We start from the raw sequence: 26,800 nt of genomic DNA on the forward strand, positions 1-26,800 counted from the left end.
GGCTGTTTTATGTGTACGGGGGCTTTTAATCCAAACCAAGCTGAAAAAAATACTATTTCTTTATACTCTTGACAAAATGTGAATGCTGCAGCCAATCAGCGGCCACTGATTGTCTGCAGCACTCATGTCACGCCTCTGATGGATGTTGATCACAGAAAACAATGGGGAAAGCAACTCTGACCATGGAGGAGGAGCAGCAGTCCAAGGGGTTACTATAATTTTTTTTGTTACTTCTCATGACCCATTTATAAGGGGGTGACCGGTAGGGGACAACTCCTTTACAGTCAGGTAAAACTACCAATGCGTAGGGGATTTCTTCATTGTCTCCTGATATCAGATGTCTGGAGAGAGAAGGATCAGGTAGTTGGATTTCAACACAGCTGATTCTGTCTGTTACCTTGATCTTTATACCACAGCAGAGAATTCATCAAGTTGTTAGTATGTACCATGTATGTACCATGTATGTACCATGTATGTGCATGGACAGCCGAGCTGTTGGTACTATGTGGGTACATGATCTCATGGCTCTGATAGTACAACTGATACACAGTTCACAATGGTTGGGATAAATAGCACAATATATATATTTCTGTCAATCACGTGTAACACATTAAGTGTTGTGGGAGAATCATGTGGAATGTGATTATTATTTTTTTTATTACTTATTGTATTATTCCCTGCTCAAATAAAGAGAAATAAAAAATAATTGGGTCTATGTTTCAATACTAATTTTTTTGACAAAACAGTTGTAAAATGTGTCATAGTGATAAATGCTGGTTGTTAAATCTGGCCCATCATTAGACTGCCTGGACTGAGTTTACAACAAATCATGAAAGATAAAAATGCATTTTCCCAAAGTTCATTTTTATCAAGGCTAAAATCTACATATTAAATCAAAGGTCACGTGTCGGAAAAGATTGAATTTTAGGCAACTGCCGTATGCAGCCAAAACCATGTGCACATGTGGTGGCCGATGGCCCAAGGATTCTCAACTGGGGTGTTACCGTTACACTCTCCTGACCATTAACTAAACTGCAGCCGCACCGTGAATCCGGCCGAGAGCTTATTGTAGGATTTCACAACTATAGTTCAGCTGTTCATTTTTCCCCAGAGAAAGTTTCCTAATAATATCAAAAGACTGATCATCACTTCCAAACAGAAAACTGGTGTGAACAGGTGCATACTAAGAGTAGCCATATCCATACATAACTAACAAATAAAGTTGCGCTCTGTGGATATATACATATATTACCTGTGTAAGCGTTATAAGGTTTGGTGACTTCTTTCATCAGAATCTGTGACCTTCGTACACGCTGGAAGCCTTCATTGTGACACCACTGCGGCATTCCATTGGGTTATGTGTATCAAGCCACACCCCTCATTATGATGTCATAATGGTTGCCATGGCGACGCTGATGTCATAATAGATTGCAATGTACAAGATGATGTCACAACGGTTGCCATGGTGACGATGATGTCATAATGGTTGCCATGGTGACGATGACTTAATAGGTTGCAATGGTGATGGTTATGTCATAACGGTTGCCATAGTGATGATGATGTCATAATGGGTTTATGGGCACGGGACTATGGGTTGGAGGATGTGTGATGGGTATATTGGCACTCGACTATGGGATGGAGGATATGTATGATGGGTATATAGGCACTCGACTATGGGATGGAGAATATGTATGATGGGTATATGGGCATGGTAATATGGGATGGAGGATATGTATGATGGGTATATGGGCACGGGACTATGGGATGGAGGATGTGTGATGGGTATATGGGCATGGGCCTATGGGATGGAGGATATGTATGATGGTATATGGGCATGGAACTATGGGATGGAGGATATGTATGATGGGTATATGGGCATGGGCCTATGGGATGGAGGATATGTATGATTGTATATGGGCATGGAACTATGGGATGGAGGATATGTATGATGGGTATATGGGCAAGGGACTATGGGATGGAGGATAATTATAATTTGTTATAACTAACCACAGTTAGTTACTATGCCCGGGCAGCGCCGGGTTCTTCAGCTAGTTATGTATATAGTTAGGCTGCCCCAGACTGTACGTTATAGTGACATCTATATTCCATAGGGTTATTATGTGTGTAGTGACCTTGGGTATATACAGTACTATGCACCATTATAAAGAACTGGAAAGTTAAATGGGTTACACACTCCTTTTTTGTGTTAAATGTGTAGCAAAACTGTGATGCAAAAAATTGTTTTTAGATCTCCCATGATTACTATGTCCCGTCGAATGGGTCCCCCTACACTATCCTGGCCTGGTCAGCACTTCGCTGCTGCATCTAGTCAGGGGCTACAGCTGCCACTGATCATGTGCCAACAAGGATGAAGAGAAGGAGAGGCGAGTGGCTGTCTGAATAGGGGACTGTTCTTCTCAAACACATGGGGGCCGATTAATCAAGACTGGCATAGTGAACACTCGCACCACACCGTTTTTGCTGGAGTAGAAGGCGCTAAATTCATTAAGTGGCACATGCCACTGTGTGCTGCACCAGAATTGCTATTTCAGTCAGTGACTGGCACTGGCACTCTTGATGAATTTGACAGGGGGTCATGATCACGCACCTTTCCCTCACCCGGCCCCATTCCGGCTCTACCTATTTCAGCAGAGCTGATTCAAACTGGCAGGAAAACACTAAAAGGTAGAAAATATCCAATGGTAAAAAGAATTTGGGAACACCATTTCTAGGTTCAAGCTTAGGGGGGCCCCTTACATAATAGATAAATTGATAGCTGTCAACTGAATGATGACTGAGCCGATGGTTTGGCCAGCAGCAGTCTCTCCTTACTACTCCATACTCGGGAACGCTTGTTCTGGTTTGTGCTTCTGTGTCGTCTCCTCTGGTGGTAGCTTATGCAGCCAAGAACAAAAGGATCAGCAGTCCGAAATCAGACATGCTGGATGTTTATCTTCTCTGCCTGTCGGTGGAGAGTTGGGACGACCTCCATACACATTAGACTGTCTACCGAGCTCGGCAATTTGGACAAAATTCCAATGTGTATGGGACGGGGCCTCTAGAATCCTACAGTCATCTACATCTCACATACTCCTAACTATAAACCACCTTAGGGCTCATTCAGACAGCAGTGATTTTTCATCCGTTTATTTGGCTGCACAATGACAAGTGACGTTCGAGTCATGTGACAGTCTTAGTTTGTGCAGCTTAACAAATACAGTCTTTTTATAAGAATTGTGCATGGCTTTGGGAACCAGTCCTAGGAGGTTGGCACACAAAAAATTTTTTGTATATGTGATAGAAATCCATAAACTAATAGCTTTTTACAACTCCAAAAGAGTGACACCACACTAATCAGCTAAACCAGTGTGCACAGAGACCTCTTGTATCACTTCATATAGGAATATGGTGGGGCTCAGCTTATATAGCAGAATAAGATGCCAGAAAAAGCGGCACTCGCATTCCATAAACTAGTCCCATATTCCATATCACGGGACATAATGTGGTAAGCAGGGAGCATATAGGCTGACATTAATTAGCTCACTATTAATAATATATTAATTATAATAATTTTATATTAATAGTATCACTTAACACACAGCCCCCAATATATAGTATGATCCCACACACAGCCCCTATATACAATATGATCTCACTAACAGCCTGTCTATATACAGTATGATCCCGCACACACTGCCCTCCTGTGTACACTATGATCCCACACACTGCCCTCCTGTGTACACTATGATCCCATACATAGCCCCTATATACAGTATGATTCCACACACAGCCCCTATATACAGTATGATCACACACACTGCCCTCCTGTGTACACTATGATCCCACACACTGCCCCCTCTATACAGTATGTGATGCCACACACAGAACTCTACATACAGTATGATCCCACACATAGCCCCCTATATACAGTATGATCACACACAGCCCCCAATATACAGTATGATCACACACACAGCTCCCTATATACAGTATGATCCTACACATAGTCCCCCCATATACAAGTGAACACAGTCCCATATATACAGTATGAGCCACACATAGCCTCAATATATACAGTATGACAAAACTACATACTCGCCTCGCTCCCATTTCCTCTGCACTGAGCTCCAGTCTTTGCTGTTCTCACACCATTTTCACCCAGCTACAACAAAGTGGGCTGAGCTGGGGTGGAAAGGGTGCAAGGAGTCTGCTGATAGTCAACTTCATGAAGGTTTCGCTACGCTATGAATCTTAGTCCAGTAGAAACAGGAGCAGGATTTGAGATGAGGTGCATGCAGAAGTGTATGCCACTCCTCCAATGCTCCTGATTCATGAATGAAATGCTCATGCATTTGATCCCAGCACATCTCCTCATAAAGCAGCAAAATCGGGCCCATAATGTAATGATGAATTGGGCCATTATGTACTAACTACAGTTAAGCAAAAAGTTTCAAGCTGACCTGGCCTGGCGTAGAGTCTGATCCTCCGTGGTACTTGTGTAAGGGGGTGGCGTTGCTATGGACCGTAGAGACAAGCAGACAATTTAAGAGACAGAAAACACTTGGTTAGAGCAGTGGGACATTCTGTGCTTCCTTGCTGTAAATACTGTTTAGTTTCTTCTGCCAGACTGGAGAGGGGAGGGGCTGCTTTTCTGTGTGTGAGGAGAGAGCCGAGATTTCTGCAGGAACGACACGTGCCTGAGCTGTGAACGAAAGACTTTGTAAATTCTTCTATGGAAAACAAGGTGGCTTTCCTATGTTGCCGTGAGGAGCCACAAAGAAAAGACAAGAAAGGAATCCAGAGGAGTGAATCCATTGTTTCTAGGAGCATCACTGGACTTGCACACAAGAAAAAGTCCAATTGCTCAGAGCTTCCAGGAATAAGTGCAAATCATCTTGCAAAGCTGCAGGGGCAAACCAGACAGGCCTAAATGCATCTGCACTAATACAGGGTGCAGCGGACCAAAGTAAAATGGCAGCTGCACAGGTGCATAAATACCAAATGAAACAGCCAGCCTACAATCAGGGATTGGCCGTGTGGTACACCAGTGCAGAAGAAATAATCCACATGTGGCAGTGTTCACACAGGGAATGCAGGGCTTCTGGTTCACAACCTCTTAGTAACACCATATAGGGGGGCTGCCCAGTGCCAACTAGAATGCATCCCGTGTGAACAGAGGCAACAAGTTTTCAGAACAATTTGGGCCCAACTGCACCCTGAAAAAAATATAAAAAGTGCACAAAAAACATATGGGCCCAAATGGTTCTGCAAACTTGTGGCCTCTGTTCACACGGGATGCATTCTAGTTGGCACTGGGCAGCCCCCCTATATGGTGTTACGAAGAGGTTGTGAACCAGAAGCCCTGCATTCCCTGTGTGAACACTGCCACATGCGGATTATTTCTTCTGCAGTGGTGTACCCCACGGCCAATCCCTGATTGTAGGCAGGCTGTTTCATTTGGCATTTATGCACCTGTGCAGCTGCCATTTTACTTGGTCCGCTGCACCCTGTATTAGTGCAGATGCATTTAGGCCTGTCTGGTTTGTATCTGAATTTTTTGGAGGATTTTTTCCTCTTTTTGAGGTTTTCACACAACAAAGCTGCAGGGCCCCCGGGATTGGACTGAGATACCAACGCTATTGTGAGTGTTAACCTCTTCTGTGCACAGGCTAGGGTTTAGAATAGGCTGCAATAGATAGAGCACGGCAGCCGTGTGGCCGGTGTAGCAGAGGCCAGATAGGTTATAGTTAGTGTAGCATCATACATTAGTTTACTGTGTTGTCTTGCCAGTTGGAGAAATACACTGAGCTCTTATAGTCGGTGCTCCGTGCTGTTTGACGGCCCAGCTAGAGAATATTACCCTTGTAAATTGTCTGTTTTCATTGCATACCCCTTTTTCTGCATTTTCCTAAACGCTGCATTCCTTGCCTGTAAATAAATTAACCCTTTGTTGTTTGCACCTCATCTTGTGTACCGTAGTCTCCCTGCATTGTGGTGGTCCCCCGGCCATCGCTTCAAGTGGCGCTGCGAACAGGGTTACTGTCACCAAGATGCAGGCAGCAGGTGGCAACATCGAGAGTGCTAGCGTTAGTGGGGATGCTGTGGGCATTAGTGGAACCTCTGCATGGACACTCCCTAAGGGCACCATATTTAGTGTGCTTCCAAAATTTGACGGCATTAATATCCCCCTGTCTGATTGGTTGTCCCGACTTCAAAGCACCCTGAAGATTTATAACATCAGCACAGACCTTGAAGTGGACATTGTGTTGACTGCCTTAGAGGGACATGCCCATAAAAATGTCTGTCTACAGCTGGAACTCACCCGTAGTACCCTGAAGGAGTTAGTGAAATTCTTGGAAGAGATCTACGGCAAGACTGCTAGCATGGGACATTTTTGTGTCAAATTTTTCTCTAGACTGCAGCGGGAAGAGGAAGTGATCTCCCAGTATGCGACAGCATTGCAAGAAGTGTTGGCAGAAGTGCAGAGGAAAGAGACAGATGGGCTCAGTGGCATGGGCTTCAAAGACCGGATACTCCGGGAACAATTCATTCTGGGACTGCATAACACATCCTTAAGGAGAGCACTGTCAGAATGGGTCCACGCAGATCCGGCTCTTTCATTCCATCAAATCCTGGCAGAAGCAGTGTCCCGAAGCAAGGAAGATAGCTACTCGTCTGGGGTGAAGCGTGTCCAGGGTGCCAATACCAGAGGGGACCCAAATCATCAGGAGGAGCTGGTCCAGGTAGTGCAAGACTAACAGTGGTCTCTTGTCAGTATGCAAGAAAAATTAACCTGGATGGAGCAAAGAACAACAGTCTGACCCATCGTACTCATATAACCACTCTTCGGCCTGACCCATAAGGGATCGGTGTGTGCAGGTCACCTCCCGTCAGACATCGGAGGCACGAATACAGGCTCGGCGGAGAGGAGGCATCCAATGCTGGGAATGTGGAGGACAAGGGCACCTTGCCAGAGACTGTCGGAATTATGCTCAAAGCCAGTCACAGCCACTGTTAAACTACCAACCCCTGCAGTAACTCAGCACTCTGCGAGGGAGGAAAGAAGAGAAGCCGCACCTTATCATAATGAACATTTGATTGCTGGGACTCCCATCCTGTGTGCCGAATTTGAGGGTGTTCCAGTGGATTGCTTGATAGATACTGGGTCACAAGTGACAACGATGCCAGAATCATATTTCAAACAGCATTTTCAGGCCCTGGCCAAGCTAGAGAAGGAGACATTGATCCAGTTGTTTGCTGCAAATCAGCAACCAATCCTGGTCACAGGGGTCATGTGGATGAAGATTGGAATCTGTGGGCAAGAAGTGGGAAAGAAAGGGATTCTGCTAGTCCCTGAGCCCATCAAAGAAGATGTGCCTGTAGTACTGGGAATGAATATCCTACGAGAACTCGATCAGATAATGTTTACCAAACAGGGACCCAGTTATTGGAAGAAGGCTGCTACACACAAGCCTACTCAAGAAGCCCTTCAGCGATTGATCCGCGTCTGTGGGACCCAGAAGAGTGTGCCGTCCTATCAGAAGGTAGGGGTTATCATGGCCCAGGGAAAGATCCTGTAATCCTGCCTCCCGAGTGAGAAAGTAAATTACACCTTCCAGACTCATCGCAAACTTGACAGGCTGGAGGTGATTGTTCAGCCTGTGGTAGACGGAGGAGCGGGCCAAGAAATCATGATAGCTCGTACGATATCGGTGGTCCAGCGAGGACACGTGTCCATAAGAGCTTTGAACGTGGGCCCCGGGGAGGTCACTTTGCCGCGAGGGACAGATCTGGCCCGGGTGTACTTGCACAAGGGCAAAGTGGTGAGTCAGAAGGAGATGTCTTTATCGCCAATAGAAAGTATCGGGTGGACTCTGGCAGTCGCAGCAGGGCCGAAGAGACTCCAACCCCGGAGTGGAATGGGTGGGTCATCCTGGATCAAATGGAAGTGGATGTGAAGGCCCTAGGCCTTGAGCATGTGCAGGCAATAGAAGCTATGCTGTGGGAAAATCAGGCCGCATTCGCTCGTCACGTTGAAGATTTTGGCTGTACCGAAGCGATCACACACGAGATACCAACCGGGGACGTTCGTCAAATTTGAGAACGATACCGGCATATCCTACCCAAGATGTATCAAGAGGAAAAGTCTTAGTTACTCACCGGTTAACGGTATTTTTCGGAGTCCATGACAGCACCACCTGAGAGAGGGGATCCGCCCTTTAGGAACAGGAAACCTACAGATACAAAAAGGGTGGCACCTCTCCCACGCATCAGTTGGATTACAGAGCACAAGAGGACTTCCAAGGTTAATGCATGATTTATGTACAGTATTCTTTACAATTATAACTTTTATCACCAGTGAGCATATACAAGAAAAAAGACGTGCACACCCCAATTAAACTAAAGGGAGTGAATATACGGGTGCTGTCATGGACTCCGAAAAATACCGTTAACCGGTGAGTAACTAAGACTTTATTCGGTCGTCCATGACAGCACCACCTGAGAGATTTACAGAGAGTAATATCAGCTTTAGGGAGGGACTACAGCCTGCAGCACCCTTATACCAAAAGAGAGGTCTGTGGAAGCACCCAGGTCTAGCCTATAATGACTATAAAAGGTGCTCGGAGAGGACCAAGTAGCCGCCTTACATATCTGGTCGATGGAGACTTCTGATCTTTCGGCCCATGAGGTTGCCATTGCCCTGGTGGAATGCGCCCTCAGCTTTCCGGGTGGCGACCTGCCCTTTGATGTGTATGCTATTGCAATCGCCTCTCTAATCCATCTGGCTAGTGTATTTTTTGATGCTCTACAACCTTTTCTGGGGTCTTGATGAGAGATAAATAGGGCATTATCTTTCTTCCAGGGATCGGTGACTGACAGATATTCTATGAGGCCTCTCCTGACATCCAGGGTGTGTAGTTTCCTTTCCTTCTCGTTAGTTGGATTAGGGAGGAAGGATGGCAGAACTATCTCCTGTGTCCTATGGAAACTAGAAACTACCTTTGGCAAGTACGCTGGATCAGGTCTAAGTATTACCCTATCCTCTTTAAACTGTAAATAAGGAGGACACCTAGATAAAGCCTGAATATCGCTTATTCTGCGAGCTGATGTTAGAGCTACCAGGAAGGCTACCTTGAGGGACAGGTTTTTTAGGGAAGCCGACGAGATAGGTTCGAATGGAGTCTCTGTCATAGCAGTGAGGACTAGGTTCAAGTCCCACGGCATAAACCTATCCTTCATTATTGGCCTGGATCTACCTGCTGCCTTAATGAATCTGCTTATCCAATAATTACCAGCAATGTTACAGCTAAACAGAGCCCCCAAGGCTGACACTTGTACTTTAAGGGTACTGGTAGAGAGTCCCATGTCTAGACCTTTTTGTAGGAACTCTAATATCTGCATTATAGGTGCTGAATCCCCAGCGATTACTTCTGAGTTTTGAAGGAATTTTTTCCAAATCCTAACGTAAATTTTTGTGGTAATGATTTTCCTACTTTTAAGTAGGGTGTTAATTAGGTCTGCGGAGAAACCCTTTTCTTCTAATAATGACCGTTCAAACTCCACGCCGTCAGATGAAGGCCAGCCACCTGAGGATGGAAGACTGGGCCCTGGGACAGGAAATCCGGGATGTGCGGCAGAACCCAAGGATCGGACACCGACATGGTCCTGAGGCATGAGAACCATGCTCTCCTGGGCCAAAACGGAGCGATAACTATCACCCTTGCTCTGTCTTTCCTGATTTTCCTCATCACTAGGGGTAGAAGAGATAGGGGAGGGAAGGCGTAGGCTAGTTTGAAGTCCCAGTTTATCAGGAAGGCATCTACCGCCAGAGGATTTTCTCTGGGATTCAGGGAGCAGAATTGTTTCAATTGCGTGTTGTCTCTGGTGGCGAATAGGTCTACCTCTGGATATCCCCACTTTTGAACAATCAGATTGAATATGGAGGTGTTTAAAGACCATTCCCCTTGCTTTAGCCGATTGCGGCTTAAAAAGTCTGCCGTGATGTTGTCTTTTCCTTTTATATGCAATGCTGTTAAAGATAGGAAGTATTGTTCTGCTAGATGGAACAACCGCTCTGCTACAAACATCAGGGGTCTGGAACGAGTCCCGCCTTGGTGATTGATGTATGCCACGGTGACCTGATTGTCGGAGAACACTCGCACGTGATGGCCCTGTAGATACACAAGGAGCTTTTTAGCCGCCTGTTCTACTGCCGTCAATTCTTTTAGGTTAGATGACATTCCTAACTGATGATGTTGCCATTGGTCCTGGACTAAAATTTCACCCATATGAGCTCCCCAACCGTAAGGACTAACATCCGTGGTGACTATGCGGGTTACGTTATACTCCCAGGGCACCCCTTTTGATAAGTTATCCTTGTCTAACCACCACTCTAGGGACTCCCTTGTGTTACGGGATAAGGTTAGCTGACCCTCCAAGTAACCTCCAAGGACTTTTTGATGTAATAAGACCTCGCTCTGTAGTTTCCTTGCATGAAACTGGGCCCACTGGACTGCCGGGATACAGGCCGAAAGAGAGCCTAGAAGGGACATGGCTTTTCTGAGGGACATGGTGGGGTTATTGGAGGCGTTCAGGATCTGATAATGGAGGCGAACAAGCTTGTACGGAGGCAGACGGCATTCCTGTTTTTCAGAATCCAGGGTTAGGCCCAAAAATTGTTGGACTTTCATTGGTTGCAACCGGGACTTTTTGACGTTCAGCAACCATCCTAACCGTTCTAGGGCAGACATTGCCTTTTGTAGCTGTTGTAAACAATGGTTCGCCGTTTTACCTACAATAAGAAAATCGTCCAGGTAGGGGATCACCAGAATGTTCGATTCACGTAGATGGGCCATGACCTCCGCTATCACCTTAGTAAACACTCGGGGAGCGACTGCCACTCCAAAAGGGAGGGCCGCATATTGGAAATGTCGAATTGACCCATCCAACTGAACCGCCACTCTGAGGAACCGCTGATGGCCTGCATGGATGGGTATATGGTAGTATGCGTCTTTTAAATCTAACACCACCATGAAGCAGTTTTGGAACAGCAATTTTATTGCAGATTTAATCGTTTCCATCTTAAAGGGACGTATGACCAAAAACTTGTTGAGGGCTTTAAGGTTAATTATTGTCCTAAAGGAGCTGTCCGGTTTGCGGACCAGGAACAGAGGGGAGTAGAATCCCTTCCCCCATTCTTCCTCTGGAACCTCTATCAGGACTTTCTTAGCGCACAGGTTATGAACCTCGGCTTCCAGGGCAGCTTGTTCTGCCGCAGACGACCTGAGAGGGGTGATTTTAAATTGATCAAGGGGAACCCTAGAAAACTCTAGTCGCAGTCCCACGGCTATTATCCCCAATATCCAGCTGCTATTGGAGATCAGAGACCAGGATGGGTAGAAGGCAGCTAGTCTCCCTCCTACTGGGGCAACTAGTCATTGGGGCGGCTTTTTCGTATCCCGAGCTGGACCTTCCTGGCGCCCTCCCCCAAACATGAATCCTGTACCTTTCCTTTTTTTATCATCCCATCTGCCCTGATCTCTGGACGGCCTTCTCCGGAAAAACCCTTTCCTGGCAAAGGGACGTCTGTAAGAGGGGTTCGGGAGACTGGGAAATTTCTTTTTGTCATCTCCAGCTTTCTCCAACAATTCGTCCAAGACGGGGCCGAATAGGTACTCCCCCTCGCAGGGAATGGAACAGAGACGGGACCGGGCTTGAATATCTCCTGGCCAGCATTTTAACCAGAGCGCTCTTCGCACTGCATTAGACAGACCTGCGGCTTTAGCCGCCATTCTTGCAGAGTCTGCAGAAGCATCGGCTAAAAACGCCGCGGCATTCTGAATGATGGGCAAATTTTTCCGAATAGATGATCTTGAAGTTCCATCTCTTAGTTCGGAATCTAGCTGATCTAGCCAGACCATCATAGATCTGGCTGTACAGGTGGCAGCTACCGCTGGTCTTAACGCGCCTGCTGACATCTCCCATGTCCCTTTAAGGAAAGAATCCGCTTTTTTATCTAACGGATCTTTCAGGGAGGCCATATCGTCAAATGGTATGGCGGATTTTTTAGATGCTTTGGCTACTGCTGCATTTAGTTTCGGGGCTTTATCCCATCTGTTTACTACCGGGTTATCGAAGGGGTATCTCCGCTTAAAGGCTGGTGGCATGGAGCCCGTTTTCTCCGGTCTCTTCCATTCTCTATCAATTAGGCTCTGAACCTTTTCGTTCAATGGAAATGCTTTACGTATTTTGGGGTCCAACCCCCCGAACATTATGTCCTGTGCTGAGAGTTCCCGTTTTTTGTCCGCTACCCCCATGGTGGACCGTATAGCTTTCACTAATTTGTCCATCTGGTCTAAGGGGAAGCAGAACCGGCTAGAGTCTTCATCCGAGGAAGACGAGGAGGAGGCCGAGGAGTCCGAGGAATTGTCACCCTTCCCAGGGGCGACTGAGGCCTCCGAGCCTGAACCACTAGCCTCTCTTCTCCTAGAAGGTTCTCTTTGAGGTAAAGCTTTCATTTCTGCCCTGATCATGTCTCTCAGGTTTGAAGTGAAGTCAGGTGTCTCTTCCGCTACCTGCATAAACGGGGGAGAGTATAAGGGCCTGACAATCTACAGGATGGACATCAGATAGACATCGGGTATGCTAGCAGGTCCCTGCACGACAGCGAAAGAAACCCCTACAATTACAGCTCTTTCCGGTTAGAGCTCCTGGCCCTGGTGTGTGCCATGACAGTGAAGTTTGCGGGCTTCCTGGCAGGGACCAAGATTCAAGTTCGAACGGACAATATCTCCTCGGCCCACCTTGAGAATGCTAAATTGGGGGCCTTGGAACAGCGGTGGGTAGCTCGCCTGGCCAAGTTTGACTTTACCATCCGTTATCGCTCTGCCACTGAAAATGTAAATGCCTACGGCCTGTCACGAGTGACGGTGGAAACACCAGTGGGTGCCCTCAGCCGGACAGAGATAGTAATCTTCCGGAGGCACCACTGCCGCCACGTGACGATGAGTCCAGACAAGAGCCTACTACAACTCCTGCAGCAAGTATTCCTCTGGAAGATAGTCAAGACATCTGGAGGTCCCAGAGCTCCACTGCAGGGGTTCCACCAGCCTGATACATAGAACAGAGCCTGATACATAGAACAGTGCTCTCTGTCTGTTTCTCCGCTTGTGTTTTCTACCCTATAGGTGCTGTTCCGCATTGCAAGTGGCTCTATCCCACTGCAACCTTAATGCTGTGATGGTCGAGAACGACCATCTTTAAGTAGGGAGGCATTTAAAAGGGTGGTGTTGCTATGGACCGTAGAGACAAGCTGCCACTTTAAGAGCCAGAACCCCCTTGGTTAGAGCAGTGGGACATTCTGTGCTTCCCTGCTGTAAAGACTGTTTGGTTTCTTCTGCCAGACTGGAGAGGGGAGGGGTTGCGTTTCTGTGTGGTGTTTCTCTTTCCACCAAGGTTTTTTGCTTTTACTAACTCTTTCTGTGTTTTTCACAGTAATCCTTGGCCATAATATGGACTTTTGCGCACGTGACCAGACGTGGCGTGATTTAATCGATGACTCATTGCAGGATACTTCGGCTGGGTGCGCTGGGGGATCAAACAGGCATCTACAGGAATTAATGAACCAATTCAAGGAATTGTTGAGGAGACGCACCCGCATATGGTGGAACCACGCTTTTTTAGACAGATACATCTATAGGGGCCTCATTCCTAGGGGTCTGAGAATTCAGGTTTTCCCCTCATTCCCCATCTTAGATGAGGATTTTAAAAACAGTTGGGAAACATTGGCCAATACGTGCTCTAGTAGGTTCATGGAACTCCTTATAGAGATGAATCAAAAATCTCTTACATCTTTGGAGCTAGAAATTGAGGCATTACAGATCAAACTCCGCAATGATATGAATGGTGATGATTTAAAAAAATTCAACCAAGAAATGGACACCCTTTTAGAAAAATGGGCACAGGAGATGCAGTCTACCAAAGCCAAGAAGTTTAAAAGAGATGTTGAGGATAAAAACAATTTTCGAGTTTATAGATGGCGGAACATGCCTGACCGATCACGATCAAAATATCGTGGTTCTTCATTTTCAAGATCGAGGTCATCTTCTAGAAGATCCAATATGTCCGGGGAGGATAATGTGCCTACAGCAAACCCCCCTAAAAAGCCTTCAAAAAATCCTTCTTCTGGTGGAATTAATGGAGTGGGAGGTACATCTATACGTGTGGTCACGAGACAGACTACTAAAACTAAGTCCAATATGCCCACTCCTGCACATTCACAGGGGGGCGTACAGGTACTTAATCTATCTAACCATGTTCTCAGTGACATACAGCTGAGGGTCCACTCCAAGGGCCTCTCCTTTTCCCCTACCAACTCTTTTCATTTCTTCACAGCTCTGAAGGCTTTGCATCTCTTCTCCCGTAAGTTGCTCCTCAGGACACTCCACAACAAAAAGACATCACGTGGACCCATGAGTGAGGTCGAGAGGCTCTCCAGAACCTTGAGGATCTTCTTGGTGAACAGGCCTCTCATGATTCAAGTAGGTTTCCATCTTTTATTCTTCCCAGATCCACAAAGTTTCCCCCCTTGTCTTTAAGTCCTGCTATTGACATCTTCACTAGACTTGTCAGTGAGGATTTCAAGAAGCTTTCTACCTGGTGACACCGTGATAATTTGACTCGTGCAGAACGAGCCACGATTACTCAATGACAATCATTACCTGATGTCGTATTTAAGCCGGTTGATAAAGGGGGAAACATCGTGGTCTGGCCTCACACAAAATATGAGGAAGAGGCCTTTCGTCAATTGAAAGATACTAATACTTACGCCCGTTTACCCTCCAGTCCTCTGGACTCCTTCTCTCTCGGCCTTCAGTGCATTCTTACTGATGCTTTGAATGATAATGTCATCACGAAACAAATCTTTGATGGATTGCTTGTGAGGTGTCCTAGGGTCCTGACTTTCTATCTCTTACCTAAGGTCCACAAGGATGCCCTCGACCCTCCAGGACGTCCCATAGTATCTGGTATTGATGGACCCTGTGATCGGCTCTGCCAATTTATTGACTTTTACTTAAAACCTCTTGTTGAATCTTTACCTTTATACTCAACACCACTGACGTCTTGGCCAGGGTCGATGGCATCTTTGTGGACCCCAATACCATTCTAGTTACTGCTGACATGGAGAGCCTATATACTTGCATCGACCACTCATTTGGGCTGGATGCGGCTCGCTTCTTCCTCGGGACGTCCGACCTGGATGGCCCTCTGTGTGAGTTTATCCTTGGGCTGCTGCACTTTGTCCTCACCGACAATTTTTTTGTTTTTAAAGACCAATTTTACATGCAGATGCGTAGCACAGCCATGGGTGCGGCCTGGGCGCCTTCGTATGCCATCCTCTTCCTTGGCTACTGGGAAAGATCCATCTTTGGCGATGGGGGAGTGCTGGCCGCATCCCATGTGCTGTGCTGGCATCGTTACATTGAAGATATTTTGTTTATGTAGGACGGGACAGTGCAGCAGCTCGACGATTTTTTGGGCACGCTGAATCAGAATACATCTAATATCTGTCTTACATATAACTACGACCATAAGCGGATTAATTTCCTTGATATCACATTAGATGTCGATCATCGCGGCCAAATACAAACCGATGTTTATCGTAAACCGACTTCAGGGCCGTCCCAGTTGGTCAATTCCTGAGGATGAGGCGAATCTGTTCATTCGATGCCAGGTTCGAGACACAGGCCTCCGACCTGGCATCTCGTTTTCGGGCCCGTGGTTATTCCAACAGATGCATAAAAAAGGGCTATGTTCGAGCCAGGGCTACTCCATGCGTCAGTCTCCTTAGATCTAATCGATCCTGACCTGTGTCCACGGGTTCTGGACCGATTAGATTTATTTCTACATTTAACCACTGTTGGGATGACATGAGGCAGGTACTCCAGAAACACTGGTCAGTATTGGGCGCTGAACCATCTCTGGGTACCTCTCTCGGTATCTCTCCGTCCATGACTGCCAGGAGGGCAAGAAATCTCAATGACCTCCTGGTACATAGCCACTACGCTCCTTCTGTTAAATGTCCATTTGGCTCTCGTGATCCTGTACTCGGCTCCTTTCAATGCGGCCGTTGCCTTGCCTGCGCAAATGTCCTGCGCTGCTCCACATTCCAGTCCTCTGATGGCAAAAAAACATTTGACATTCGACATAGGATCACATGTAATACAGAGAATGTGATTTATTATGCCACCTGTAGCCGTCCAAAAATTTATATTGGACTGACATCTAGAGAGCTGAGGATGCGAGTGAGGGAGCATGTGCCGGACATTTGCGCGGCCAAGTCTGCGACCGACCCCTCTTTAGTAAAAACAATCCCGCGCCATTTCTATCAACATCATAACTGTGAACCCTCCAGTTTTAAGGTAAGAGGGATTGATTGTATCCATCTTGGAGCGAGAGGCGGAGACTATAAAAAGATTTTGGCACAAGTCGAAGCCAAGTGGATAGTTACTTTGGGTACCATGACCCCCGCAGGCCTAAATTAATCCCTCACTTTTTCTTCATTTCTTTGACCACTGGGATGGGGCGCCCGCGGGATGTATCTGTCTGAGCGTTATGGGTTCTATTTATGTCTCATTATTGTTTCCAGTAGTATTCCTGTTTGACCCCGTATCCGGGCTTTTTTTTGATCTCTGTTTTTAACCTTTTTAATAACTTTTCTTTTATATTTATTTCTTCAGTTGGACCTGACGACACATTTGTCTTCCCTGGATCTACTATTATCTGGGCCAGTGTTCTGCTATCTTCCTTTGCGGATTCCTTTTTATAATATGACTGATTCCTATTTTTTGCAATGTTGTAACTTTGCATTTTTGTATTTGTGCATCTCTTTTGTGTGTCCAATTTTGTATCTCCGTACATCTTATACTGCGATGTTTGCATATATATATATACTGTTCTATGTACTTTGCACTTTCTGTTGTACTATCTGCTTATGTGCAATATTTATCATTGATTATATATTATGTTATTGTGATACCCTGTAATTGGGTTAAATCCTTGTAGTTGATTGCTGCTATGGATTTTGTCATCTGTGTGCTGGTGTCAACCTTCATTATTGATTATATATGTTGCCTTTGCGACACCCTGACAGGGTTAATTGCTCTGGTCATGGATATCCCCATTACTGTGCTGGTGGCATAGTAGCGCTGTGTGCGCGTGCGCTCGGGTCCCGGGGATGCGGCAGGCGTCTTTCATGTCCCTCGCGCGCTCATTGGGAACTCCCCTCTCCCTCTGCGCGTACGCTTGGGGACTTGACGTCTTCCTGCTCTTGCCGGGTCCCGTCGCGCAGTGCGCATGCTCCGACTTCACCGCTACTATTGGCCCAGCGATTACCAGCTGACCGGGTCACATGTGTTCTTAAGGTCCTTCTACATTTCCTGCAGATACTCCCCTTGAGAAAGCGGTGCTTTGTGCACGCGAAATGTGGGTTGTGGCTTTTACACCCGGTCCTGGGGTCTTTTCCGCTGCCCTACACATCTTGTAGTGAGTTTCTCTCATTCGGTCTCAACTTGGCACATGTTTTCATGAGATTTGCTTAGCGCAGGAAGTCCATTATAGCTTTGCTTTGCACATGCATATTGCTATTCACCTTATGTTGACCTGTTTGCTGTCTCATATACTCAGACCGTTTATTTTTTGAGATCCCCCATTGTATATACACCTGTTACCTGGTTATACGCTTGTTATTAACCTTTTTGATGGTATTTATGTGTATATGGGCATTGGTGCCCCCATTGTGTCGCCCCTGGGTTATCCTGCTACAGTCTCATTTTGCTCATTTTTATATGTTAAAATGTTGTAAGTCCTGATTATTCATTTAATAAAATGATACTCTTTTTTATACTCACTACCTAGTAGCTCTCTTTTTCTCCTTAAACACAAGGAAAAGACCACGTTGCACAGAGCTTCCAGGAAGAAGTGCGCACCATCTTGCAAAGCTGCAGGGGCCACTGGGATTAGACTGATATACCAACGCTATTGTGAGTGTTAACCTCTTCTGTGCACATGCTAGGGTTTAGGATAGGCTGCAATAGACAGACCACGGTAGCCGTGTGGCCGGTGTTCCAGAGGCCAGATAGGTTATAGTTAGTGTAGCATCATACATTACTTTACTGTGTTGTCTTGTCAGTTGGATAAATACTCTTAGCTCTTATAGTTGGTGCTCCGTGCTGTTTGACGGCCCAGCTAGAGAATATTATCCTTGTAAATTGTCTATTTTCATTGCATACCCGTTTCTGCATTTTCCTAAACACTGCATTCCTTAACGGTAAATAAATTAACCCTTTGTTGTTTGCACCTCATCTAGTGTACCATAGTCTTGTTAGGGACAGCGGAATGCACTAAATATAAAATAACATAAAGTGCGTTCGCCGCCCGGGGTCCACCGTGCAGAAGGTGTTAACACTGTTGATAGCTAATGGCGGACGTACAATATGGCGGTATTATGCACGTGGGTTGAACGTCACCCAGGTGCGCTGAGCGATCTCTGTTTACTCACAGAGTTGCCTTAAGTGAAAATCACAAAAAGGCTGAGCCTGTTAGCGTCACAGGTCTCAGAGAAGTGCACGCACGGTATATGGTCGCAGGAGCTGGGCCCTAGGCAGAGGGTCTGCATCCATCTAGACCTACCGTGCATGCGGCGTCGCAACGGCGGACGCCAAGAGGAGCTGCAGACTGCAGCGCAGCGACAGACACTGCCACTAGCCGACAATGCCTGGAAGCAGGTGCACTGTCGGACGCTAGCAATGTGGAGGATGCTGTAGTGGCTTGCAGCTTGCCACTGGCTGGCGCTGACTCTATAGCTAAGTCCCTATACACACTCATAATATCAGAGGGTGGGGATCTTATTGAGTCATTCGCAGGTTCATGCATCCATCAGATCTGGAGAAGGACCTGGACATGTGGCTCCCGATCTTCAATTGGAGGTCGTCTCGTGAGCATGCTCAGTGGAGCAACAGAAGGACTTAGCCTCTGGAGCGATTTGCTGCTGAGCAGCCTGCATTGCCATTGCTGACCCAAAGGTGGCAGCAATAGCCAGCCCTACAGAGCAGGTCTGGGCAGAGCGTCTGGGAAGCCGGGATTGCTGAGCAATCTCCTCTACAGTCGAAAGACAATGGGAGACCGCAGAATGTGAGGCTCTGGATTCCAGCTGAACTGCTGTAGTGGTCCAGTTGCGACAGAGGAAGGGACTGGATGCAGGACCAGGATAGTGGGAATCTTTTTGTTCAACACTAGTACTAATGTATCAGAAATAAATAGTTTATTAACAATAATTACACAGTAAAATAGTGAGTGTATTTTTCAGATAATGTATAGCTTTACTAATATCATCTTATGCTGCTATACACTGTCTAATGGACAGCAATAATTACATATTCTTAATCTTAATTACATACTGTAAACCTGAGTAACGTTCCTTAAAATTTTACCAGAATCTAAATTCTTGTGTGAAACACAATTTGTAATAATAAAATAGAAGAACAGCCTTTTCTTATGTGTATTTTTATAACAATGTTCTGATGAGATCATCCTATACTGACATCAAGTATTAGTGTTGGAATAGACTTTACTTTAGAAGTTGCATATAAGTATGGATTGAGAAACAGTCAAGATGTTGGATGATTTTGGCAAAATTTGCCAGCAATCTTGTATATAGTATTTAGCATAAATGAGTAGACTCCAACAGATTAGTCAGAAAACCTTTAGTTTCAGTTCAGAATCAACCATACTAAAAAAAATACCCCCACAAATGTGGACCATTGATTACAAACAAGATTTGTTAATGTACACACAAGAAAGTAATTTTCATAACAAATTAATTCAAGACCATGTTGCAAATGAGTACACACCAATGAAAGTCCTAGGAGCAAAGTTATTAGACTACAATATTCTAATTACCAAGAATTCAACCACAGGTAAGTCTAATTATTCATTAAGCAGTAGACAGTTGCTTGTGAAAGGTTGTGAATTAAAGAAAACCCCTCACCATTCATGCTGTCAGCAATGGCACCACATGGAAGAGAAATGTCATAAAACTTGGAAAAGAAAAACATTTCTTTACACTAAAAAGGTGAAGGCTACAAGAAGATCAGCATGGCTTTACTTATCAGACATAAAATGGAACTGCAACCATCTCACTGAGATGTCCAGGCTGGCCACGGAAGTTAACACCTCATGATGAGAAGGGTTGAAGGAAATCGACAAGCAAGTTCACTGCAGTTAGCTACAGAAGTAGAAAGCCATACTGGGGTGTTTTTCTGAGACACCTTACAATGTCATCCGAGCGCTGTCCAATGTATCACATGCACTTGTATGGGTGAGCGAGAGCCGACCATCTGAGGAACTAACAACATGATGTAATCGTTTTCTCATGCCGAATTGGCATGATAAAATAATCATAGATCAGCATTAGCCTGTAGTATAACATTGGTCCGAGTGCTAAAACATCGGACAGCACTTGGCCATGTTATACAGTAGTGTGAGCAAACCCTAAAGAAGCAATATTTTCCCTCACTGATACCATACAGTGCCTGTTCTGATACTTCCCTAGTCCCTGTTGGTCTCTACTTCTTGGTTCCATCATAAAAGGCAGGAAATGTCAACAGTAAGTCACTAGTTGCAGTGTAAACTGACTTGAACCAGCCCTTGGCTGAGATATTTCCAGTGTGTCGAAGTGGGACAAGGAAGCAGAGATCATCAGTGGCCAGGTTTACATCAGAAAATGAGTTGTGGGGGGATACGTGAGGATGAGTATAACTTTCCTTTTGAATATCTTGTGAGTCCTTTGAAAATCACAGTGTGAGGCCAGTCACACTTCTAACTGCTCTTGTCTTTTGCATTATGATTAGCATCTGGAATTCAAGGCCTCAGCCTCAGAAATATCATTTTTTTTAATAGAAACACCATGTTTTTTGATTGCCTAATGATAAACAGAACAACTAAACTTTTGCAATTTGAAAGATAGAGTTGAGTGCTTTCTACTATTGTTTCAGTTGCAGAACCCAACTTTAGAACCTTACACTGTGTGCAGAATTATTAGGCAAGTTGTATTTGAGAGGATTATTTTTATTATTGAACAACAACTATGTTCTCAATCAACCCAAAAGACTCATAAATATCAAAGGTTAATATTTTTGAAAGTTGGAGTGGGTTTTTTTTTTAGATCTGGCTATCTTAGGAGGATATCTGTTTGTGCAGGTTACTATTACTGTGCAGATTTATTAGGCAACTTAATAAAAAACAAATATATACCCATGTCACTTGCTTATTTTCACTAGGTAAACCAATATAACAGCACAAAATTTAGAAATAAACATTTCTGACATTCAAAAACCAAAAAAAAATTAGAGACTAATATAGCCACCTTTCTTTATGATGACACTCAAAAGTCTTCCATCGTTCTATTCTGTCAGTTGCTTGATCTGTTTACGATCAACATTGCGTGCAGCAGCAGCCACCACCGCCTCCCAGACACTGTTCCAAGAGGTGTACTGTTTTCCCTCCCTGTAGATCTCAGATTTTATGAGGGACCACAGGTTCTCTATGGGTTCAGATCAGGTGAACAAGGGGGCCATGTCATTATTTTTTCTTCTTTTAGAGCTTTACTGGCCAGCCACGCTGTGGAGTATTTGGATGCATGTGATGGAACATTGTCCTGCATGAAAATCATGTTTTTCTTGAACGATACCGACTTATTCCTGTACCACTGCTTGAAGATTTCTTCCAGAAACTGGCAGTAGGTCTGGGAGTTGAGCTTCACTTCATCCTCAACCCGAAAAGGTCCCACAAGTTCATCTTTGATGATACCAGCCCACACCAGTACCCCACCTCCACCTTGATGGCATCTGAGTTGGAGTGGAGCTCTCTGCCTTTTACTGATCCAGCCTCGGGCCCATCCATCTGGCCCATCAAGAGTCACTCTCATTTCATCGGTCCATAAAACCTTAGAAAAAATGGAGAATAGACCTACCGGTAATGTTATTTCCAGGAGTCCATCCTGACAGCACGATGGGGCTGTCCTTTCATCCTTACAGGGACAGGAAATGCACGAGAGGTTAAAGGTCCCCTCCCACATCCACACTCCAGTGATTTTTTCCAAGTACCACACCAGTATGGATGCAATTAATATTTATTGAGATTTAGTACAAGCATAGTAACACAAATACAAATCATCGAGAGGGAACTACCAGTGCTGTCAGGATGGACTCTTGGAAATAACATTACCGGTAGGTCTAATCTCCGTTTTCCAGGAAGTCCTATCCTGACAGCACGATGGGGAATACCAAAGTAGGAATTCGCTTAGGGTGAGACTACAGCTTGCAGCACCATACGACCAAAGGTCGTCTGGCTGGCTGTTAACGAGTCCAATTTGTAATGTCTACAGAAAATGTTTAGTGTAGATCAGGTGGCGGCCCTGCATATCTGCTCTACTGAGGCTCCCGCCCTCTCTGCCCATGATGTTGCCACTGCCCTGGTGGAATGGGCTCTAAGCCCCTCTGTTATAGGTAAACCCTTGGTTTCGTACGCTGAGGCGATAACTGATGTTATCCATCTTGCTAGGGTGTGTGTAGATGCGCCTCTACCCCTATTTTTACCCCCGTACTGGACAAACAATTTTGTGTCCTGTCGCCACTTTTGCGTGACCTCTAAGTAGCGTGTGACTGCTTGTCTGACGTCCAATGAGTGAAAGGGTTTTTCTTTATCGTTTTTGGGAAATGGGCAGAATGAGGGTAGGACTATCTCCTGGTTTAAATTCTGGGGAGATACCACCTTAGGGAGGAAACCTGCGTTCAGTTTTAGTATTATGTGGTCCTCGAAGATCTGTATGTAGGGGTTCTGGACTGACAGGGCCCGGATTTCGCCCAGCCGTTTGGCTGAGGTGATGGCTACCAGAAAGATTTTTTTTGTGTGAGCCTTGTGATGTCTATCTCGGATATTGGCTCGTAAGGAGGCCTGCATAGGGTGTTAAGTACCAGATTTTGGTCCCACGGGGGAACCGTTTTCCTTAACGTGGGTCTCAATCTCTGGATGGCCTTTGTAAACCACGCTATCCATGGATGAGAGGCCAAGGAGAATTTAAAGAAAGAACTTAGAGCTGCTATCTGGACTTTTAATGTGCTTGGAGTTAGGCCCTTATTAAATCCTGCCTGCAGGAAGTCAAGGATCTGAGGGAAATTTGGGCGAGACGGGTCTATGGGGGTACTACCACCTTCTGAGCAGAACTTCTTCCAAATTTTCCGATATATAGCACCGATGGCACAGATCTCTGAAGATCTCTTCCTTCAATTCCCACTCGGTGGCTCGGACTTCCTGTCTGCTCAGATAATCGGCTATGCTGTTCTGGGAGCCTTCTAGGTGTACTGCTGACAAGGAGCGAACATTGTTTTCTGCCCAGGTGAGGATGCGGGCTGCTAGGTCCTGCAGTTTCCTGTGTCTTGGGCCCCCCTGATGCCTTAGGAAGGCTACTGTAGTCATGTTGTCTGACATGATCTTTATGTGTTGATCCCGTAGCTCTGAGCTGCTTCGTTTTAATGTCTCCCACACTGCTCGTAGCTCTCTGTAATTTGAGGACTGTGCGCTGATGTTTCCGGGAAGTGTTCCCTGCAGGTACTTTCCTTCCAGATAGGCTCCCCATCCGTCTCTGCTGGCATCCGTGATGATCGTTACGGATGGTGATAGGATCCAAGGCACCCCCTGGCTGATATTCCTGTGACTGATCCACCATTTTAGCGATGCTTTCAATGCTGGGGACAGCCGAATCTTCTTGTCTAGAGAGGACTGCCGTCTGTCCCATTTTGTTAGGATCTCTTGTAGGCCTTTGTTAGGATCTTTGTAGGCCTCTTGTGTGGGCCTGGCACCACATTACACAGGGTATACATGCGGTCAGGGTACCCAGGATCTTCATAGCAGTCCTTATGGATTTCTGATCCCGCCATAGCTGACGAACCTTGTCCCTGATGGGTTTCTTTTTCTCCTCTGGTAGAAACGAAATTCTTCTCCTGGAATCCAACATGACTCCCAGGAATTTCTTCTGGGTACTGGGCTGCAGGTCCAAATTCTCCTTGTTCAAGATGCAACCTAGGCTTTCAAGCGTGGTTATCACCGAGACTAGTTGCTGCTTTAACTCCGCCGTTGACTGGGATATTACCAGGAAGTCATCTAGGTATGGCATGATGATTATGTCGTTCTGCCTCAAGTATGCCACCATCTCGGCGACAAGCTTCGTAAATACTCGAGGTGCTGAAGCCAAGCTGAAGGGAAGAGCCTGAAACTGACAGTGGTAGTACCTGCTTCCTTTTTTAGTGCAAAGCACAGGAACTTCTGAGAGTGAGGGTGGATGGGAACGTGATAGTATGCGCTTTTTAGATCTATTGTGCACATAGCCGCATTCCGGTGTATCAGTGGGGTGGTGGTCTTTAGAGACTCCAATCGGAATCTTTTCTGCTATGAATGGGTCACCGAGGAGGAACAACAAAAAGCTAAGTCCCAGAAAACCAGAGAGGTTGGTCACTATGCAGATTGCAGATCCCTGATCTTAACCACACAACTAACAGTAGCAGTGGAGCGTTCCTACATTGTTCCTAGACGCCTTGTCACCGCCGGAGGACTACATAAACCTAAAGCAAGAAAAGGGAAAACTAACTGCCCCAGAGCAGACCCCAAAGGAAAAGACAGCCCCCACACATGTATTGACGGTGAAGCAAGATGAAAACACATACACAGGCAGGAAAATAGGCTGAGCAAGCGATGGGGCCCGACTAACTAGAAAGGACAGGAAAGAAAAGCCACTGTTTGCAATCTGCCAAAAAACCCTACCAAAAATAATGTCCAACATGTCTGATAGCAAAATTAACCCTGAAGTCACTAGACTTCTCCCACTATATCAGCATTCTGAAATATTCTGAAACAGAGCAAAAAGAGGCCAATCTAATAAGGGACAAAAAGGCAAATTGGCAAATACAGATAAATAGGAGTGGAAGTTCAGCATAGCCCCAGCAGGGGCAAGCTGACCACACAAGAAACTAAGTCCCAGAAAACCAGAGAGGTTGGTCACTATGCTAAGCAACAGCACATGTGAAAAAGACTTGGGTATACTAATAGATCACAGACTGAATATGAATCAACAGTGTGATGCAGCAGCAAAAAAGGCAAATGCAATTCTAGGATGTATTAACAGAAGCATACAGTCTAGATCACGTGAAGTCATTATTTCCCTCTACTCCTCTTTGGCCAGACCTCATCTGGAATATTGTGGGCACCACATTTTAAAAAAGACATCAACAAACTGGAGCAAGTTCAGAAAAGAGCAACCAGAATGGTGACCGGTCTGCAAACCCTGTCTTATGAGGAAAGGTTGCAGGATTTGGGATTGTTTAGTTTGCAAAAGAGAAGACTGAGAGGAGACATAATAGCTGTCTACAAATATCTCAAGGGCTGTCACATTGTAGAAGGATCAACTTTATTCTCATTTGCACAAGGAAAGACTAGAAGCAATGGGATGAAACTGAATGGGAGGAGACACAGATTAGATATTAGAAAAAACTTTTTGACAGTTAGAGTGATCAATGAGTGGAACAAGCTGCCACGAGAAGTGGTGAGTTCTAGTTTAAATGGAAGTCTTCAAACAGAGGCTGGACAGACATCTTACTGGGATGATTTAGCGAATCCTGCTTTGAGCAGGGGGTTGGACCAGATGGCCCAGGAGGTCCCTTCCAACTCTACGATTCTATGATTCTATAAGAAACTGAATTGACCAACAAGCACAAGTGTGAACATTAGCAAAAAACAAACTTAACTTAAGAAGACTGGAAGAGAGCTGAGAAGCAGACTGAATCACCAGCAGCAGGATAGGGCGTCGGCTGTCTAATATCCAGTCTGATACTCCAGAGATCCAGTCGTTATCCTTCTCATTAGGTGGCAGGTCACTGTCATGTCGGACGCTATTTACACCACAGCGTCCGGCAGGCAGAGGTAGTTTCACCTCCGTCCACTTGTCATGTCGGACGCTATTCACACCACAGCGTCCGGCAGGCAGAGGTAGTTCCACCTCCGTCCACTATAGCCTCAGTGGCGCCGGCTTGATTTTCTCAGGCTATCGGGGGTTGATCTAGCTGGAGATCAGGTTGGATGTTTGGTCACGCCCACGGTCTTTAAATAGTTGATCTGGCCTATGGGCGTCGCCGATTATAGCTTGTGTTTCATACCAAGTGGTTCCGGTCTGGAGTGGAGGTGTTGGAGAGAGAGAGATTCATATCTGGTGTCGTATGATCCGTTGTTACCTTCTCGCCTTCCCATATTTGTGTTTTGTTGTGCCCTGTTCACATTACTGTATAGTCCTGTGTGTATGCGGCGCGGTGCAGTTTAAGTTCTCCCTGTCTGTCATTATTGTGTGGGGCTTTGGTGGTTTGTCTCCTCACTGGGTGGAGGGTGGAGGGTTAAGCTTAGGGCTGAGCAGGAGATAAGGAAAGGTTGGAGGCTCAGGCATTTGCACCATCAGCAAAAACCCTGAGTTGAGGGTCAGACAGGGTTTCCCCTAGTTAAAGGGACACCACAGGGGCCCCGGGTATTTCTGCCTTAGTTGACCTAAGCCCCGCGTGACATTATAATCGGCCTACATTTTTCAGGAGTCCATAGATCCCATGGATTCCATAACCCGCCAGTTGGCGGAGCTGTCCTTACAGGTCTCCGAGTTGAAAGGGGCAGTTCAGCAGCAGGGCCTGGTAGTAGCGAAGGTGCAAAC

General features: G+C 45.8%; 1 protein-coding gene across 10 annotated transcripts in view; it reads right to left on the reverse strand.

The window, feature by feature from the left end:
• Nucleotides 1-26,800, reverse strand: part of LOC141080387 (uncharacterized) — a 382,167-nt gene that overhangs the window by 160,151 nt on the left and 195,216 nt on the right. The window contains exon 1 of one of the 10 annotated variants that reach the window (XM_073565562.1): nt 4,461-4,594. The exons of the other annotated variants lie outside the window; for them this stretch is intronic. The gene's annotated coding sequence lies outside the window, so the exon portion shown is untranslated. Of the gene's footprint in view, nt 1-4,460; nt 4,595-26,800 lie in introns of those variants that run through there. 10 annotated transcript variants of the gene reach the window in all.

Source organism: Dendrobates tinctorius, unplaced genomic scaffold (genome assembly GCF_039654945.1).
Source record: "Dendrobates tinctorius isolate UK_male_01 unplaced genomic scaffold, ASM3965494v1 ptg000016l, whole genome shotgun sequence".
NCBI lineage: Eukaryota > Metazoa > Chordata > Amphibia > Anura > Dendrobatidae > Dendrobates > Dendrobates tinctorius.